Source organism: Cibotium barometz, chromosome 18 (genome assembly GCF_041138505.1).
Source record: "Cibotium barometz isolate CiBa-2024 chromosome 18, ASM4113850v1, whole genome shotgun sequence".
NCBI classification, from domain to species: domain Eukaryota; kingdom Viridiplantae; phylum Streptophyta; class Polypodiopsida; order Cyatheales; family Cibotiaceae; genus Cibotium; species Cibotium barometz.
The window spans coordinates 48,226,696-48,243,829 of NC_141063.1; the positions used below are offsets into that span (position 1 = coordinate 48,226,696).

At 44.2% G+C, this 17,134-nt stretch overlaps 1 pseudogene; it reads left to right on the forward strand.

The window, feature by feature from the left end:
* Nucleotides 1–1,146: 1,146 nt before the first annotated feature.
* Nucleotides 1,147–2,530, forward strand: LOC147629427 (serine/threonine-protein phosphatase PP1 isozyme 3 pseudogene; annotated as a pseudogene).
* Nucleotides 2,531–17,134: the final 14,604 nt, after the last annotated feature.

Sequence of the window (17,134 nt, forward strand, 5' to 3'; positions counted from 1 at the left end):
ACCAAAAGACGGCCGCCCACTGTATGGTCCACGCGTACCCTTAGGTGGACACAGACCAGATAAGGTACATGCGTACCACTCCTTTCCCAGACAACCGACACCGTACCTTTCCCGTAGACCCATGCAGGCCACTGATCCATAGCCTTTGAAGGTACACCGTCCTTTCATCCTTGCTTTGCGCAGTGCCCGTACCCTCACCCCTCAGCTATATAAACCCCCGGGGTGCTCCTCAGTCGGCACGCATTTCTGTGTAGCGTATGCCCTGTTGTGCTGTCGTCCGTACCGCCGTCCGTCCCTGTGTAGCGTACTTGCTGCAAGTACAGCCGCCCTTGCAGCCACCCCTCTCACACCCCCCTCATTTGGCTCTTTTTAGATAAGCCAATTTTCCTCCATCCCCCTTGCTAGAGGCCAGTGTCCTTAACTCTTCCCCCCCCCCCGGTGTGAATAGACTTACAGAGAGGCTTGCAGCAACCCCTCCCAGCCCTCTCCATGTTTTTGCCTTTGCCCTTAAGGACATCTCACAATCCCCCCCCCATTTGCGTAGACTTTAGTAAGGGATTTTTGACTCAAGCGAGGGTTCGTGCGCCATATTCTTTTGCTCATACGGTGAGCAAACAAGCTCGGAATTCAGATCCGACTCAAGCGTTTCGATCGCAGCAGCGAGCTCTACAAGGCGACGCCTAAGATGGCCTCATCTCGAAGACGACAAAATATTGCCTCAAGAGGAGCACGTAACAACGAGATGGGGGAAGATGCGCCCAACGCGGCTCCAGTCCTCCCTTTTCAAGCCCCTCAAGGAAATGGTGGCCAGGTTAGCTTGGTTGATTTTCAAAAGAAGAGATTTCTCCTTAGATTAGTATTAATGAATGGTATCTTTTCCTTTTAAAATGACGACATAAAAATTATATGAAGTAACGACTTATGTGATGTTGTATTCGATAAATTGCGTTGAAATTGTTTTCTTCATGAATTGTGAATGCTATATTTAGAAAATTGCATTGAAGTTGTTATCTTTAGAATTCAAGATTTTTTTTTACTTCAACACTAACTCCGTTCTGTGCTTGTGTAGCCGGGCGGCGTTGTCGTGCTGTGGCACGTCCATGTAGTGAAAGAAGCTCACAGATCATCCCATATGAACTCAGATGCATGGGCAGAAAAAGGTAAAAAGGGTTAAGGCTGCCTTTGCTTTGGTGTGAAAGGAACATGGTGGCCTTTTTCTTCAAAATAAATAAAATAAAATAAAAAAAAGGATAAATCTGGCCAGCCACGTGGACCTTCAGGCAGCTGCCAGCGCGTCTTCTGGACGATGCGAGAGAGTGCATGGAATTGGCGCAGCTGACGTAGAAGCGGGGAGCGCAAGTGGTAGTGGGGTCTTTTTGAAAAAGCGCAGCCAAGGAGGGAGAGGGCAGCTAGGCGGAGAGCCGCGTTGGTTGCAGCAGAGAGGGGCTCTGAAGGCAACTGGGGTGGGCGTAGAGAACCAGGTGAAAGGGAGGCTCGCCTACTCGAAGTGGAAGCCCCGCCCCGGCAAGCAGGTGTAGCTCTCAGAGAATGAGATCCGGCAGCTCTGCTCTACCTCCAAGACCATCTTCATGCAGCAGCCCAACCTGCTGGAGCTCGAAGCCCCGATCAAGATTTGAGGTGACGTTCATGGACAATACTCTGATCTGTTGAGGCTTTTTGAATATGGTGATTTTCCGCCACAGGCCAATTATCTATTTTTAGAAGATTATGTTGATCGAGGCAAGCAAAGCCTTGAAACAATATGCCTCCTCCTTGCTTATAAAATCAAGTACCCAGAGAACTTCTTCCTGCTGAGGGGTAACCATGAATGTGCTTCAATCAACCGAATCTATGGTTTCTATGATGAATACAAGAGGCGATTCAATGTAAGGCCGCGGAAGGCATTCACTGAATGTTTTAACTGCCTACCCGTGGCAGCTCTCATTGATGAGAAGATACTGTGCATGCATGGTGGGCTTTCTCCTGATTTGAGTAGTTTGGATTAAATAAAGAGTATTCCACGTCCCACAGATGTTCCGGATCAGGGATTGTTGTGCGATTTACTATGGTCTGACCCAGACAAAGACATCTCAGGTTGGGGTGAGAATAACAGAGGGGTTTCTTACACTTTTGGGACTGATAGAGTAAATGAGTTCCTGCAGAAGCATGACCTGGATCTCATTTACCGGGCACATCAGGTTGTAGAGGAAGGCTATGAGTTCTTTGCAGAGAGGCATCTGGTGACCATCTCTTCTGCACCAAATTATTGCAGCGAGTTTGACAATGCTGGGGCCATGATGAGCGTGGATGAATCCCTTATGTGCATTCCGTTACTAGCAGCAGCTTTCCACTTAAATCTGCAGGTGGAGTAGTCCAGGGAGCTGGAAGTAATCATGGACAAATTTTGTGGGCCTGTTGGCTATGGTTTAAGGTGTTTATGGGATTAAGAGCTCTCTTTGCTCATGGTTTTTATTGTGATGATGTTTATATAAATGTGGTGCCCCTTGAAGTTCAACCACTACTCTCACAGCCAGACACCCAGTGTGTTCCCGGCTAAACCGCACACGTCACGACAGCTATGGTGAACCCGACGTGAAATTGCTGGGGTGAGAGTGTGGTGAAATCCCCGTGAACTATGTATGTGATGATTTCAGCATATGTATGAGGCAGAAAACCTTGATGGCCTATGATCTAGAGGGTATTCCTTAAGGGTAGAGGCAGCAGAGCCAGTATGAATTGTTGGTACCATTTGACCCAGGTGGATTAGGGAAGAAGAAGGATTACAAGGGCTTATGACACTTGTTCACCTCAAGAGAAGGGGGTAACAAGGAGCTTGTATAGACTTGTAGTTCTCTCTTAGGATTGTAGAATGGGCAACAAGGGCTTGTGACACTCATCCTTCTCGACAGCTGAGGAAGGAGAGGAGCTTGCAATGACTTGATCCATTCCTGCCACTTCAAGGGCCTATGACATTCATCTATTCCAATAACCAAGGATAGAGAGGAGCTTGTAGTGACTTGAAGCTAACCCTTTGTCTCAAGGGCTTACGACACTCGACCTTTTTGATAGCTGAGGAAGGTGAGGAGCTTGTATTGACTTGAGGTCTTCCCTACAAGTTGCAAAACAGTTAGAATGCTCAAGAACTTATGAATGCCGGAAAGGTGGACACTTCTTTGTACTCTAATTGTCGGAATATCTGAAAGAAACTCTTTGAAAAACAGGGCTAGATGTATGCAATGATAATCTGAATGAATGGATCGACATAGAGAAAGCCCAAAACATCAGAAGGATAAAAGGAATGCCAATGCAGAATGCTGTAGAATTGAGTGTATGAACATGGAGATTAAAGCTCTACTCGTTGTTCAGGCCATATATGATGGCATTATATGTACACATGGAATGCTCATTTGTAATACATGAATAAACTATGTGCCAGTTAATGGCTGCAACCAGTTAGAGTCTTTGAAAAGAAGCTCATGGTGATTTGAAGCAGTATAGGGCATCGGTGGAAGGGGAAGGCAGGCTAGGCTTCATATGTGATGCAGGATGGCAAAGCATGATAACCCACTTCAATTTGTTGAAGGATTGAAAGAGCTTTGTAATCAGGGTAGCCTTCATGAAGCCATACGGACTGTGGACAACCTGACAGTGGACGGGTACAGCTCTCATGTTTCTACCACTATGTTTTACTATCTCTTACAAGGGTGCATTGACAAAAGGGACCTGGATGTGGCAGAACAGTAGCTCTAGAAACTGGTTAAAAGGTCCATGCTCAAAGTTGCGTAACTAATGGGCTTGAAGCTTCTGATACAATGTTGAGAACTGCACTTATTGACATGTATGCCAAATGTGGTAACCTTGCAGAAGCACAGGATGTGTTTCACAAGTTGCCAGCTCAAAATGTAATTACATGGACCGCTCTACTTGCAGGATATATTGAATATGGGTTTGCTAAGGAAGCCCTGAGCTGTTTAGGACAGATGCAACTTGAGGGCATCTCTCCGGATGATGTGGTGTTTGTTTCCTGGACTGCACTTATTTCTGGATATGCTGAGCATGGGCTAGAAAAGGAAGCACTCAACTTTTTCCAGCAAATGCAACTGGAGGGTATCTCTCCAGATGTTGTTATGTGGAATGCTGCAATTTTGTCCTGTTCTGAGCAAGGAGAAGAGGAGATAGCTGTAATACTCTATTCACGAATGCAAGAGCAAGGTCTCTTACCAAACACTGTTATCTTTGGAAGCATCCTGCAAGCATGTGGTGACATGGCAGCCCTTGAAATTGGTGTTTAATGCAATGCCCATAAGGGACTTGGTGACATGGGATGCATTGATTAGAGGATATGCCCGCCAAGCAGAGGTGGAGATTGTTTTTGATATGCTTCAGAAAATGAGCATCGAAGGCATAGAAGCAAAAAGGGGTATATTCCTTAGTCTTATAACGGCATGCAGCCATGCAGGTCTTAAGGACAAGAGCCAGAAGTGTTTTGAGGATATGATCAACAATCATCACATTTATGCAACTATTCAGCACTATACTTGCATAGTTGATCTTCTCTGTCGCGCAGGCTAACTTGATGAGGCTGTTGTAATGCTAGAGAAGGTGCCTTTTCAACTTGATCTTGCGGTATGGAACACCTTGTTATCTTCTTGTCAAAAGTGGGGTAATTTAGAGCTTGGTACACAAGCATTTGGTCGTGCGGTGAGCATGAATGAAACACATGCTACAACATTTATCTTATTGTCAAACATCTATGCTGATGTGTACATGTTTGAGAATACACAGATGGTAAAGACTGTGGGAGTTATCTATGCTGAGCGTGGGGAAAGTGAAATGGCTTTTTCACTGTATGCGCAAATGCAAGAGCAAGGTTTCTTACCAAATACTGTGACCTTAGTAAGCATTCTGAAAGCATGCTCCTCTCCAGCAGCTCTAGAAGATGGCAAAAGGATCCATGCTAGAATGGTTGATAGTGGGTTTGAGCATGATGTAGAATTACAGACTTCCCTTATCAGTATGTATGGCAAGTGTGAGAGTATCAAGGCCGCAGTGAAGGTCTTTGACAAGAAGCATGTACAAAATGTGGGCTTATGGAACACCATGTTGGCTGCTTATATCCAGCATGGGGATGCAAAAGAGGCCATGCAACTTTATCGACGCATGCAAAAGAAGGATCTTGAACCAGACAAGGTGACATTTAGTACCATTCTTAGTGCATGCTCTGTTCTGGCAGATCTACCCGAGGGCAAGGAGATCCATGCAAGCATCAGAAATACAGGATTGCAGTCAGATGTCATTATAGGGATTGCCCTTATTAATATGTATACGAAATGTGGGGGTCTGGAGAGTGCAGCCAGGGTGTTCAAAACTTGGCATATCAAAGATAAGAGATATGGACTACCCTGAGCGTAAGGCACCAGCCTCTGAGACAACAGGGAAGGTTAATGTCAATGGGGGTTCAACCTCATTATCACTAGAAGGTTTGAACGAGGATGATGTTGGCTTAACCATGCAAGATGGGCAATACTACGATGCAATGCTATCTTTTGCAGATATTCTCAACACGCATGGGGAATCTAGAAACACAGTTGTGGACTGCTCTGAGAACAATCAAACTGTATCTTATGAAAGTAAAAGCTATGAGAATTTCAACTAGGGGGATGCCAAACCAACACTTGTGCAAGTTGCATTAGCTGGCAAAGAGAATGGAGACGGAGTTTTAACAACCCTTGAAAATAGGCTTCTTATGAGCAGGATGATCAATACAGGAAATTCAACCAGTCAGGAAAGCCTTGATGAGAATGTGGTTCAGAGGATGAAAAAGCTGAAGATAACGTGCCAAAATTTGATAAAGATGAAGGCAAATCAGTATAAATTTGAATGAAGATTAGCCTATATAGCAACTTGGTGGCACATACCGGAGGATGTGCAGGTTTAGAGGGGGTCGATGTCGTGCTGTGGCATGTCCATGTAGTGAAAGAAGCTCACAGATCATCCCATATGAACTCAGATGCATGGGCAGAAAAAGGTAAAAAGGGTTAAGGCTGCCTTTGCTTTGGTGTGAAAGGAACATGGTGGCCTTTTTCTTCAAAATAAATAAAATAAAATAAAAAAAAGGATAAATCTGGCCAGCCACGTGGACCTTCAGGCAGCTGCCAGCGCGTCTTCTGGACGATGCGAGAGAGTGCATGGAATTGGCGCAGCTGACGTAGAAGCGGGGAGCGCAAGTGGTAGTGGGGTCTTTTTGAAAAAGCGCAGCCAAGGAGGGAGAGGGCAGCTAGGCGGAGAGCCGCGTTGGTTGCAGCAGAGAGGGGCTCTGAAGGCAACTGGGGTGGGCGTAGAGAACCAGGTGAAAGGGAGGCTCGCCTACTCGAAGTGGAAGCCCCGCCCCGGCAAGCAGGTGCAGCTCTCAGAGAATGAGATCCGGCAGCTCTGCTCTACCTCCAAGACCATCTTCATGCAGCAGCCCAACCTGCTGGAGCTCGAAGCCCCGATCAAGATTTGAGGTGACGTTCATGGATAATACTTTGATCTGTTGAGGCTTTTTGAATATGGTGATTTTTCGCCACAGGCCAATTATCTATTTTTAGAAGATTATGTTGATCGAGGCAAGCAAAGCCTTGAAACAATATGCCTCCTCCTTGCTTATAAAATCAAGTACCCAGAGAACTTCTTCCTGCTGAGGGGTAACCATGAATGTGCTTCAATCAACCGAATCTATGGTTTCTATGATGAATACAAGAGGCGATTCAATGTAAGGCCGCGGAAGGCATTCACTGAATGTTTTAACTGCCTACCCGTGGCAGCTCTCATTGATGAGAAGATACTGTGCATGCATGGTGGGCTTTCTCCTGATTTGAGTAGTTTGGATTAAATAAAGAGTATTCCACGTCCCACAGATGTTCCGGATCAGGGATTGTTGTGCGATTTACTATGGTCTGACCCAGACAAAGACATCTCAGGTTGGGGTGAGAATAACAGAGGGGTTTCTTACACTTTTGGGACTGATAGAGTAAATGAGTTCCTGCAGAAGCATGACCTGGATCTCATTTACCGGGCACATCAGGTTGTAGAGGAAGGCTATGAGTTCTTTGCAGAGAGGCATCTGGTGACCATCTCTTCTGCACCAAATTATTGCAGCGAGTTTGACAATGCTGGGGCCATGATGAGCGTGGATGAATCCCTTATGTGCATTCCGTTACTAGCAGCAGCTTTCCACTTAAATCTGCAGGTGGAGTAGTCCAGGGAGCTGGAAGTAATCATGGACAAATTTTGTGGGCCTGTTGGCTATGGTTTAAGGTGTTTATGGGATTAAGAGCTCTCTTTGCTCATGGTTTTTATTGTGATGATGTTTATATAAATGTGGTGCCCCTTGAAGTTCAACCACTACTCTCACAGCCAGACACCCAGTGTGTTCCCGGCTAAACCGCACACGTCACGACAGCGTCGTTAGCAAAGCTCGGGAATGGCCCAAGGTATCCCTCATACCTTTGGGAGAGTAAGGATCACCGATTGAGGTGAGAGATTATGAGGCTGCCTTGTTCTGAGGGCCCAGGCTAGTGCGGTAAATAAGCCCACCCTAGTGTGCAGACATCCCTCTGAGGGGCGGGAGGATCGAGCGATGGAGCCTGAGAGGGCGACAGGCTGGCTTGAGTCCTCGCCAGCGGCCGACGATGAGGTGTATAGTTCCGTAGGGTTTTGCCCAGCATGTAGAGGCTGGAAGGCCGAATTCTAGATCATCGGCAAAATAAGAATAAGAGAGCCGGTTTGGCTTGTATGGAAATGGATTCATGTATAAACTTTTTATATAATTACAGCTTGTCTTTGGTATGATTGTATTGTGTAAGAAGGTTGTTTTAACGAACCTTGTGAAGAAGGGCCTTAATTAAGGAATATGTTTATTTATGTCAAACAGTGTGGTAGTATTAATTAGAAAACAAATTGATGCGTGAGTAGGGTGGAAAGTGGGAGGATGGAATGCGGCACCATCCTACGCGGGTGGACCCGATTAGTCGGGTAGCTTTCCAACAGATTAAGTGAAAGCCCTACGTTAGATAGTTAGGTTCTTGGGCAACTCTATTCTAGAAGACTAGGCCAGCGGCTGTGCCTTGCATAAGATGAGGAAAAAAGCGTTGTCTCTAGAAATCAAGTCTAGTAGTTACCCAATTTTTGATCAATTTCCCTATGGGTGATTTGATGTTTAGAAAATCACGCTCCCCCTGCAGGATAGAGCTAGGTCATACCTATGAATCGTATCCTTGAATCTCTACAGGGTCAAGGTGTCGATGAATAGGAAATTTTTCCAAGATAAGACTTAGCGGACTATCTTTAGTGTTTCTCCCATTTTTAAAGGGAGGAACCTTACACTAATAGAGGACATGTTCTCATTAACTTTCTCATGAACTGCTGCCCACATCTCATTTGCCATGTCCTCGTTAGCATCAATAACTTCATCATTGCATGGGAAGGCAAGGCTAGGTTGTGGCAGAATTCCTTCTTTCAATGGGGTGTCAATTGGTGCAGACCTCTCGCTATGCGCTTATGAGATGAGCTCACTTCTCATTTCCCGACTTGATGACACTTCTGGTATGGCTTCTAATGTTGGCTTAAGAGAGGTTGGGCCCCGAGGAATAGGTGGTAGTGGTCCCTCAAGTATTGACTGAGCTTCCCTAATGAGTTGCTGATGTACAGCTAGATTGATCTTCTCCTCACGAGGGTTTGGGTATTCTTGAAGCTTCTTGGGTAGCTCAGATAAAGGAGCAATACGACTTCTATGAGCATCAATGATGGCATCTAGAGTCTCATTCACCTTATCCACAAAAACAGAACCCCCAGAACTATCCTCGGTCGTACTAGCCTCATCTTGTTTAGCACTAGGCCCAGGTTGAGGTTGATGCTCCTCATGCACTTCTTGGGATGTAAAAGTTTGATCCCTCATGTTTTGTTTAGAGGCTTCTTGAGAACTAGTGGATGCACTTTTAGTTCGCTTGTTGCGGTTCTTTTTCCTCCTAGTGGTCTTTTTTCTATCGGACTGTAGGGTCTTGTCCACTAGATTTGCCTTCGCATCCCTAGTTCGAGGTGTCTCATCAGTTTGCATTTCGGCATTTCGTGTCTGTGATCTGGTCATGACTCTAAGTGGCATGACATCCTCATTCTCAGATGAAGGTGGTGATGGAATTGCCCCTACAAGGTTGAGTGAGACCTTTGGTTGAGAGGTGCCTTCCTCATGTGGTTTCAGCAAACAATCCTTTGGGAAGTGTTCTACACAACAACCTAGACAATATCTTTCAATTGGTGGAAACTGTTATACTGTTGTATTGGATCGAGCTGTTTGCCTTGAGTGATGTGGACAATCACGAGCCCAATGAGGTTCTCTGCACTCATAACAGGGGCCCATTGGTTTGGCTTCTACTTTCCTTTGCTGCCATTGACCTGAGGAGCCTGGAGTCCTAGGTTGGTAGCCGCCTAGCATCATCAAAGAATTTTGTTCCCCTGGTTGAGTGTCCAGTGCTTGGCTTGGGTATGCGGGACTTTCAAAGAGATTTTCCTTGGATGAATATGATGCATATTCCTCCTCCACATAGCCTGGGTTTACCAAGTCTCTACACATATTTGAATTGTCGTAGTCCACAACCCTCACAGGAGCAGTCCCAGGAGCAGGAGGTTGAGCACCAAGAACAGGTCGTGCTTGCTCTTGTGCCATCGGTGGCTTACGTTCAAAATTAGTATACTGTGGATACATTTGTGGAGCCACTCCACCCCTTGGCTGCTCACGTTCCTGTCTCATTCTTGCAATGCGAGTACATTCCTGTGTGGTATGGGTAAAGTTCCAAGCACAGGCTTGGCACCACTTTTTTGTGGGTTGGTTTGTGACTAGAGGAGAAAAGGTATTACATTCTTCAGTTTTATGGTTACCGCCACATGCTCCACAAAGATGAGGACCTATAGGTAGTACACTCCTCATTCGCTACTGCCGTTGTTGTTGCTGCATGGGTGGGCGATAGGTTTGTCCCAATCTCCTTAGTACTAGGTTAGCTATCTGGTCTGGATTTACTAGCGCGCTAGACCCTGAACTTTGGTCATCACCCCACTGATCTCTAGATTTCACCTCAGGGCCAGTACCATCTTGGAATTTGAAGTTATCGGTGAAATCCATAGCATCATGGCAACATTCATTGAAATTTGTATGCTTCTTTGCATAGAGATGTGTATGCAGTGTTGAATTTTTGAGTCCTTTTAAGAAGAGAGAAATTAATCGACTTTGTGCGGGCTTCTCATCTTCTAGACAATGATTAATGTACTGCTTCATTCTATTTACACAGTCTCTAACACTCTCAGTCGCGCCTTGCTTGAAAGAGTAAATGTTTGCTACTGTGTTATATTGAATCCCCATCAAGGAAAAAGCAGCAATGAATCTCTCTTCCAAAACTCGTAAAGAAGATTTGTCTGAAGCTTCTAGTGCCTGAAAGCAAGCAAGGGCCTTTCCCTCAAGAGTGAGCCCAAATCCTTCAATTTGAGTATGCTTGTCAACCACTTGCTCAGCTCGAACTGCTTGCCTAAATGCTGCTACATGGTCGTATGGATCTCCCGACCCTTCGTACTTCTTTACCAGTTTCTGAAGAGTTGATGGCCTTACTTGTCTTGAATACTCATCATAGGGCCTACGGCCTCTCACTCTCAGTGGGAATTGTTCCTCTCTTTGGTAAGATGGTCCACATGCATCCCAAATTGGTGTGGGTCCCCTATTACCAGCCTCACCAAACCCCTCCACCAAAGATCTTATCACCCGCATTTCAGGAGGTGCATTTATGGGAGGCCGAGTTGGCTCCCCTACCCTCCGATTGTTATAGTGAGAAAAATGTTGTTGTGGTGTGACCTGTGGTCGCACTTTTGGTGTAGGACAATATCTTGGTGCTAGAGTTGGGCTACTAGCAGTTGTCCACTTTGATGTTGAGGGTCCCTCTCTAGTGAACTCTCGTAGGGGAGGAGCAACAGTTTCTCCAAGAAAGGCTGTCTCTCCTGGTTTGGCTGTATTTGTTGAGAACACTTCCATGAATAATGGTTGTCCTTTCCACGTGAGCTCCCGAATCTCCTTCCAATCTAAGGTTCGGTATTCATTGGCCCATTTATCAACGATTCGGTTCGTGTGTCCTGCAAGCTTCTCAACTACCACCACCAGTGCTAGAGGAAGATCGGGCTCTGGCAATCTAGTTGTGGCATAATATCCCTCTAACGAGTCCTTATAGACCTCTTGAAGGGGGTCATTCTGTAAGACCTTTGTCACTGGAATTTGTCGTACAAACTCCCATTGGTTCTCAGCCCCCTGATCCATTTTGCTCTTGCCTTTCCTATCCCTTTCCAAATTTAGATCTACAAGAAGTAAATCATCTATGGATGGCTTTGAGGACTGGGCATTGGATGGTCCTGGCATGTTCGGCTCAATGAGCCAGTCATCTCTAGACTCCCTTGCTTTGGAAAGCTTCGATAAGTCTAAGAACTCGGTTTTAGAGAGCTCCCCTAATTTGTCTACATTCTCAGGATGGTAGGTGACTTCGTAGCGAACACCATCTCCACCCATGTACATGTTACCCTGGTCATTGACTAGAGGTGCTCTATCAAGTTCTGAGAAAATGTCTGCGATCTTAACAAGATACCGTTGTTGTGGATCCCTAAAGATCTCTACTCCTTGAGCATTCGTGTAGACATATTGGAGTTCCACATTGAGTGTTAACCCCATAGTGTCGGCTTCAAATGGATTCAAAGATCTTGTGGGTGTTCTATTTGGGGCTAAGGGATGACTATTTGACGGCCCTAGATTGTCCATGGACAATGAGCTAGTTGTTCTGGAGGAAAGGGTATCAGATTGGGATTCGGAAAAGGTTTCAGCAATATCTGCCAAATTTCCTACCGATTGGGTCCCACATTCCTGCGTAGGTACTCTAGAAGGTGCCCTAGGCCCTATGGCAAAATCTATAAGACGTCCCGACCGCAAGTGCATAAGGTCAAAATTTTTTTGGTTTTTTATGTGTTTTTTTTCTTCTTTTGTTTTGTTTTTGTTTTTGTTTTTTTAATATATATATATATATATATATATATATATATATATATATATATATATATATGTGTGTGTGTATATATATATATATATTTTACCCTACCTAACCACTAAATGCAACTAAAATGAATATGTGTATAAATACCTATCCTATTTTTTGATTTTTTTTAATGATTTTTTTTCACTCTTCTTTTTTTTTCTTTTTTCCTAATTACACAAAAATATGAATTACGCTAAAAAAAATACTAATTATGCACCAAATTACCAAAAAATTTTTAAAAATGCAAGTACTCTAATTATGCAAAAAATTACAGAAATTTAAGAAATAAAAAGTTGCAGAATATGCAAAAAAATTGGATTCCTAAAAAATACATAATTTACAGAGTTTTTTTCTATTTCTATTTCTGTTATTTTCTTTTCTTCTCTCTCTTTTTTTTAAATTTTTATTTTTCTTTTTTTTTTAATTATTATTTTTTTTCTTACTAATTACACAAAAATACTAACTATGCACAAAATTACACAAATTCCAAAAAAAATGCAAGTTACTCTAATTATGCAAAATTTTATAGAAATTTAAAAAATGAAAAATGCAAAATATACAAAGAATATGGATTCCTTAAAAAAACATAAATTTTTTTTATTTTTTTTCTTTCTTTTCTCTTTTTTTTTAAAAAATTATTATTTTATGGTTTTTTTTATTTTTATTATTTTTATTTTTTAATTAACAAAGAAATTAACAAAAAATAAAAAAATAAAAATATCACTAACCTTATCACCTCCGCGCCGTTCCGGATTCCTCGCCGGCGCACCCACGTTTGCTACAACCTGTTCTCCTTGCCTTCTTCAATGCGCCCACTTTGCAGCTGCCTTTTTTTTCGCTCTCTCAGGCGCCCTCCAAGCTGCCCTTTTGCTGCCGACCGCCTACACACCTCCCACAGCCCGCCTTCACAACTCCACATAGCCTCTCCTCCTTGCCAGCCGACCAACAGCTTCCGCTTCCTTCGCAGCCACTGCTTCCTTCTGCAGCCGGCCACTGCAACGCCTTCAGCCTCATCTACATCCACCACTACTGCAGCCCGCCTACACTGCCTGCAGCAGCCGGTCCTTTTTTATTATTATTATTTTAACGTTTTTTCGCTTCGTCGCCTTCGTCCGCTTCACGGCCCTTCAGCGAATCAGCCGCCTTTGCTTGCTTCTGCCAGCCATCGCCTCTCCACGCTTCGACGCAGCCTCCACGCCACCTCCTCTTGCTACAGCCTCCGCCAGCAGCTTACCTCACTTCCACGCAGCCTCCACTACCATCACTTCGACGGCCTCAGCTGCGCTACACACCTCCCACAGCCCTTCGCGACTGCTGCAACGCCTTCACAACTCCACGCAGACCAACTTCTTCGACGGCCTTCACACTGCCACGTTCTTTTGTTCGACGGCCTCTCCACGCAGGCCAACTTCTTCGCCGCCTTCAGTGTATATATATATATATATATTTTAAGGCCTCTATATACTATATACTATACACCTTCAGCCGCCTGCACGTAGCCTACACTTCGACCTCCTCTTCGACGCCACCACACGCGGGCCTTCTTCCATGCCTTCAGTGTATATATATATATATATATATATTATATTATATTATATTATATATATATATATATATATATATATATATATATATATTTTAAGGCCTCTATATACTATATAAGACCATGAACACAAGCCTAGGCCTTAATATATTACACACTTTTAAAATGCAAAGGTCGGTGCCTACGTGGAAAAGGAAAGACTGAATGCCCATCGCTTAGCAACTCTCTCCACGTTTTTTTATTTTCTCCCTTCTCTTTCCCTCTCTCCTCTCTTCCTTAAGCGGGCTTCACGCTTGGGAGTCTATGGAGCTTGCATAAGCTATGGAAGAGCTTAGCAACGCACCTCTTTTCTTTTTCTTTTCTTTTTTTTACTAATCACATGTTAACGAAAAGCATGAAAGCATGAAATGGCAAAAAAACAATGAATGTAAGCATACTGACGGTACTTGAAAAGCAATAAAACATAAAAAACAATGCGGGAGAAACCTCAACCGTTCAATGGTTTTTTTTCTTATCCTAACCTTATCCACTCACACCAGGATCGCACACCCAAACTTAACCTTATCACTCAATGGTTTTGCAACCAAAAGAGGAAATAGTGGTGGTTTCCACACACTCTCAACCGGATTTGAGTCTTCTCCCCGGCAGCGGCGCCAAATGGAGAGACGGAAAACTCTCTCACTTGTAGCAAGAGTAGTATGATCCACATGTAGCTTAATCCAATGGGATTTGCATCCCTTTCGGAGCTAGGGATTCAACCCGTACCGGTGCACAAAAGCTTATCCATTTGATGGAGAGAATGCTAGGAATACTACTACTATTGACATAGACTTAACATACACACAAGCTCAATCTTGCTATTGCTCACTCAACTCCACATTCCACTCATCCATGCATCCAAACAAGAAGAAAGCTTAGCTATTGCATACACAAGATCCAAGCATTCTTCATTCTCAAATACTCATTTCCCTAGCATGCTCACAAATCTTGAAGCTATCAATAAGAAACATGCACACTAGAGAATTGACATGAGAAGAGAGACAAATATCAACTCATTGCATTGAATTAACAAAAGAATAGAACTTACAACAATGTAGATGGGGAGAGAGAAGAGCTTGCACCTCTATGGGAAAAGAGGGAGAGCTAGTCTCAAGAGAGCTCAAACATGAGTTTGCCCAATGTGTCCCTAAGCTCTCAAATGAGCCACTTTTTATACAAAAACTCTAAAACTCCCAAAAGTTCCCATGTGGGATTATTGTCAAGCCCACTCCCACACTCATCTACAACTTGGAACTCTTTACAAGAGCCCTAAGTATCTTTTTGTTGCATCCTTGCATTGATCTTCACTCGTCACGCAACAGGCCACTGGCATGCCTGGCAGGGGTGTTGATACCCATCTTGTTATATGCTGATGATATTGTTCTAATCTCAGACTCTCTAGAGGGATTACAGAGACATCTGGATGCATTATAGGCATTTTGTGCAGAGACAGTGAACCTTGGTAAAACCAAGGTTATGGTTTTTAACACCACACAAGTATGGGTGATGAGATCAAAGCCTCAGTTCGCTTTTCGAGGGGAGCCGATTGAGTACGTCATGTAATATGTCTATTTGGGAGTTACTTTCACAGGATTGCATTTCTCCGTGAAGGAGGCAGTAAAGCAGCTAGATTAGCTCAAGGGCATGCAGCCTTGGGGGCACTTGAGAGGCAATGTGCACACATATAGTTTCAAGATTTGCGCACCAAATTGTGGCTATTTGATACACTTTTCACACAGACCCTCTCCTATACGGAGCTCCAACTTGGTGGCCTAGCATACATCACAAATCTCAGAGAGGGACAGATGAGGGATGGAGGCATATGGAGAGACCATTGATTATGATGATTGCCCACATGATTCGGAGCAAATCATCGGTACCACATGAGATTGTTCGGTCTAAGGTGGGTGTTGCCACCAGTAGTGATCGAGGCCCTATTCCAAGTAGTTACCTTTTTACAACGGCTATGGGAGCTCCCTCAGTAGAGGTACTCCCAATTGGCATTGACCTCATCCATACAATTGACAAATGATGGAGATACTAAGTGATGGTATGCTCAAATGAGGTCATGGTTTGACCTACATGGTTTGCGGATAGAGGCACTCCCACCCTTTCAATATAGACTAGATTGTCCATTTTTGGATCCCACCTGCTCAGAGTAGAACTGCGTGATTAAGATGGATATCACCCGCTCAGAGTAGAACTGCGTGATTAAGATGGATATTGTCAGAGTGGACATAGAGAGGACATGGGCTTGTCCCCTTAAGCCCTTAGGCACGAAAATACCTCATTACAAGAGCCATTTTCTGCACCTCTGACCAGATGATTTTATCACCCGCCCGACATACATAGATTTACACCTATCACATGGGATACGTTGTGCCATTGGACAGATCCAGGCCTCATCACATCAGCAGTGGATTGAGACAGGGCAATATGTGCATTAGATCTCGGATGACCACATTTGTCAGCTCTGCTACTACGAGGAGGAAGAGACAGAGGAGAACTACATTTGCCGATGTAAAATCTATTATGAGAGCTGAGGGAGCTATCACTGCTTCTTCTGAGAGGGTTTTGGGCCATTACATAGGGTCATGGAGTTTGAGGATCAAAGATGTCTGGGATTGTTCCTACTTGAGCTCAGGAGACACAGAGAGACTCTCTTGGCAGACAAGAGACCGGACCATGATGTACCTAGATAGAGGATCTTGATAGATTTCTTAAGCACTAGCACCAGCATCCCAGCCCACACACCTCCTAATACCTCCTCCATCAGACCATCAAGGCACGAGCCATGCTCCCAAGGAGTCACCACACTAATAGATCAGTCATCTTATGTCATGCTCATCGCCCACTAGGATCCCGACCACGACATCCTCACCATCGCCAGATCAGAGCCATTATTGCTCGGCATCGGGGAGGTGCCTACCTCGCTTCTATGACCTCTCCATTCTAGACAGCCCCATGGTTGAGATATTTGATCTGAGAGAGGAGAGGGCAGCACTTCACTTGATTAGCATACATGGATCTACTTGGTATACATTTTCTAGTATTTTCTACTCAGTATCATCTAAGAGTCTTACTTATAGTTCTTATAACTATAAGATAGTCAGCTTATTGTACTTTTCAGTTTCATTTGGTTGTTCTCTTTGATGAGACACCAACTTCAAATGTAATTGGTCTCATAGGCCATTATGGCCTCTTAGAGACATTAATATATTATTTCATTTCTTCTTTGTTGCAGTGCTTAAGGATTGTGTGGGTGAGTAATGATGGGTTGATGCAAGTTCTCTTCTCTCTCTTACCTTCTCTCCCATGCTATCACTCATCATGGCATTGAAGTTGAGGTTTAGCTCTCCATAGCTCTCTCTCTCTCTCTTTGCTCCCCACCCATTTGCTAAGCTCTCTTCTAGTAGTGACAAAATAAGGGAGGCAAGGTTGGTGCAAGCCAGTAAGA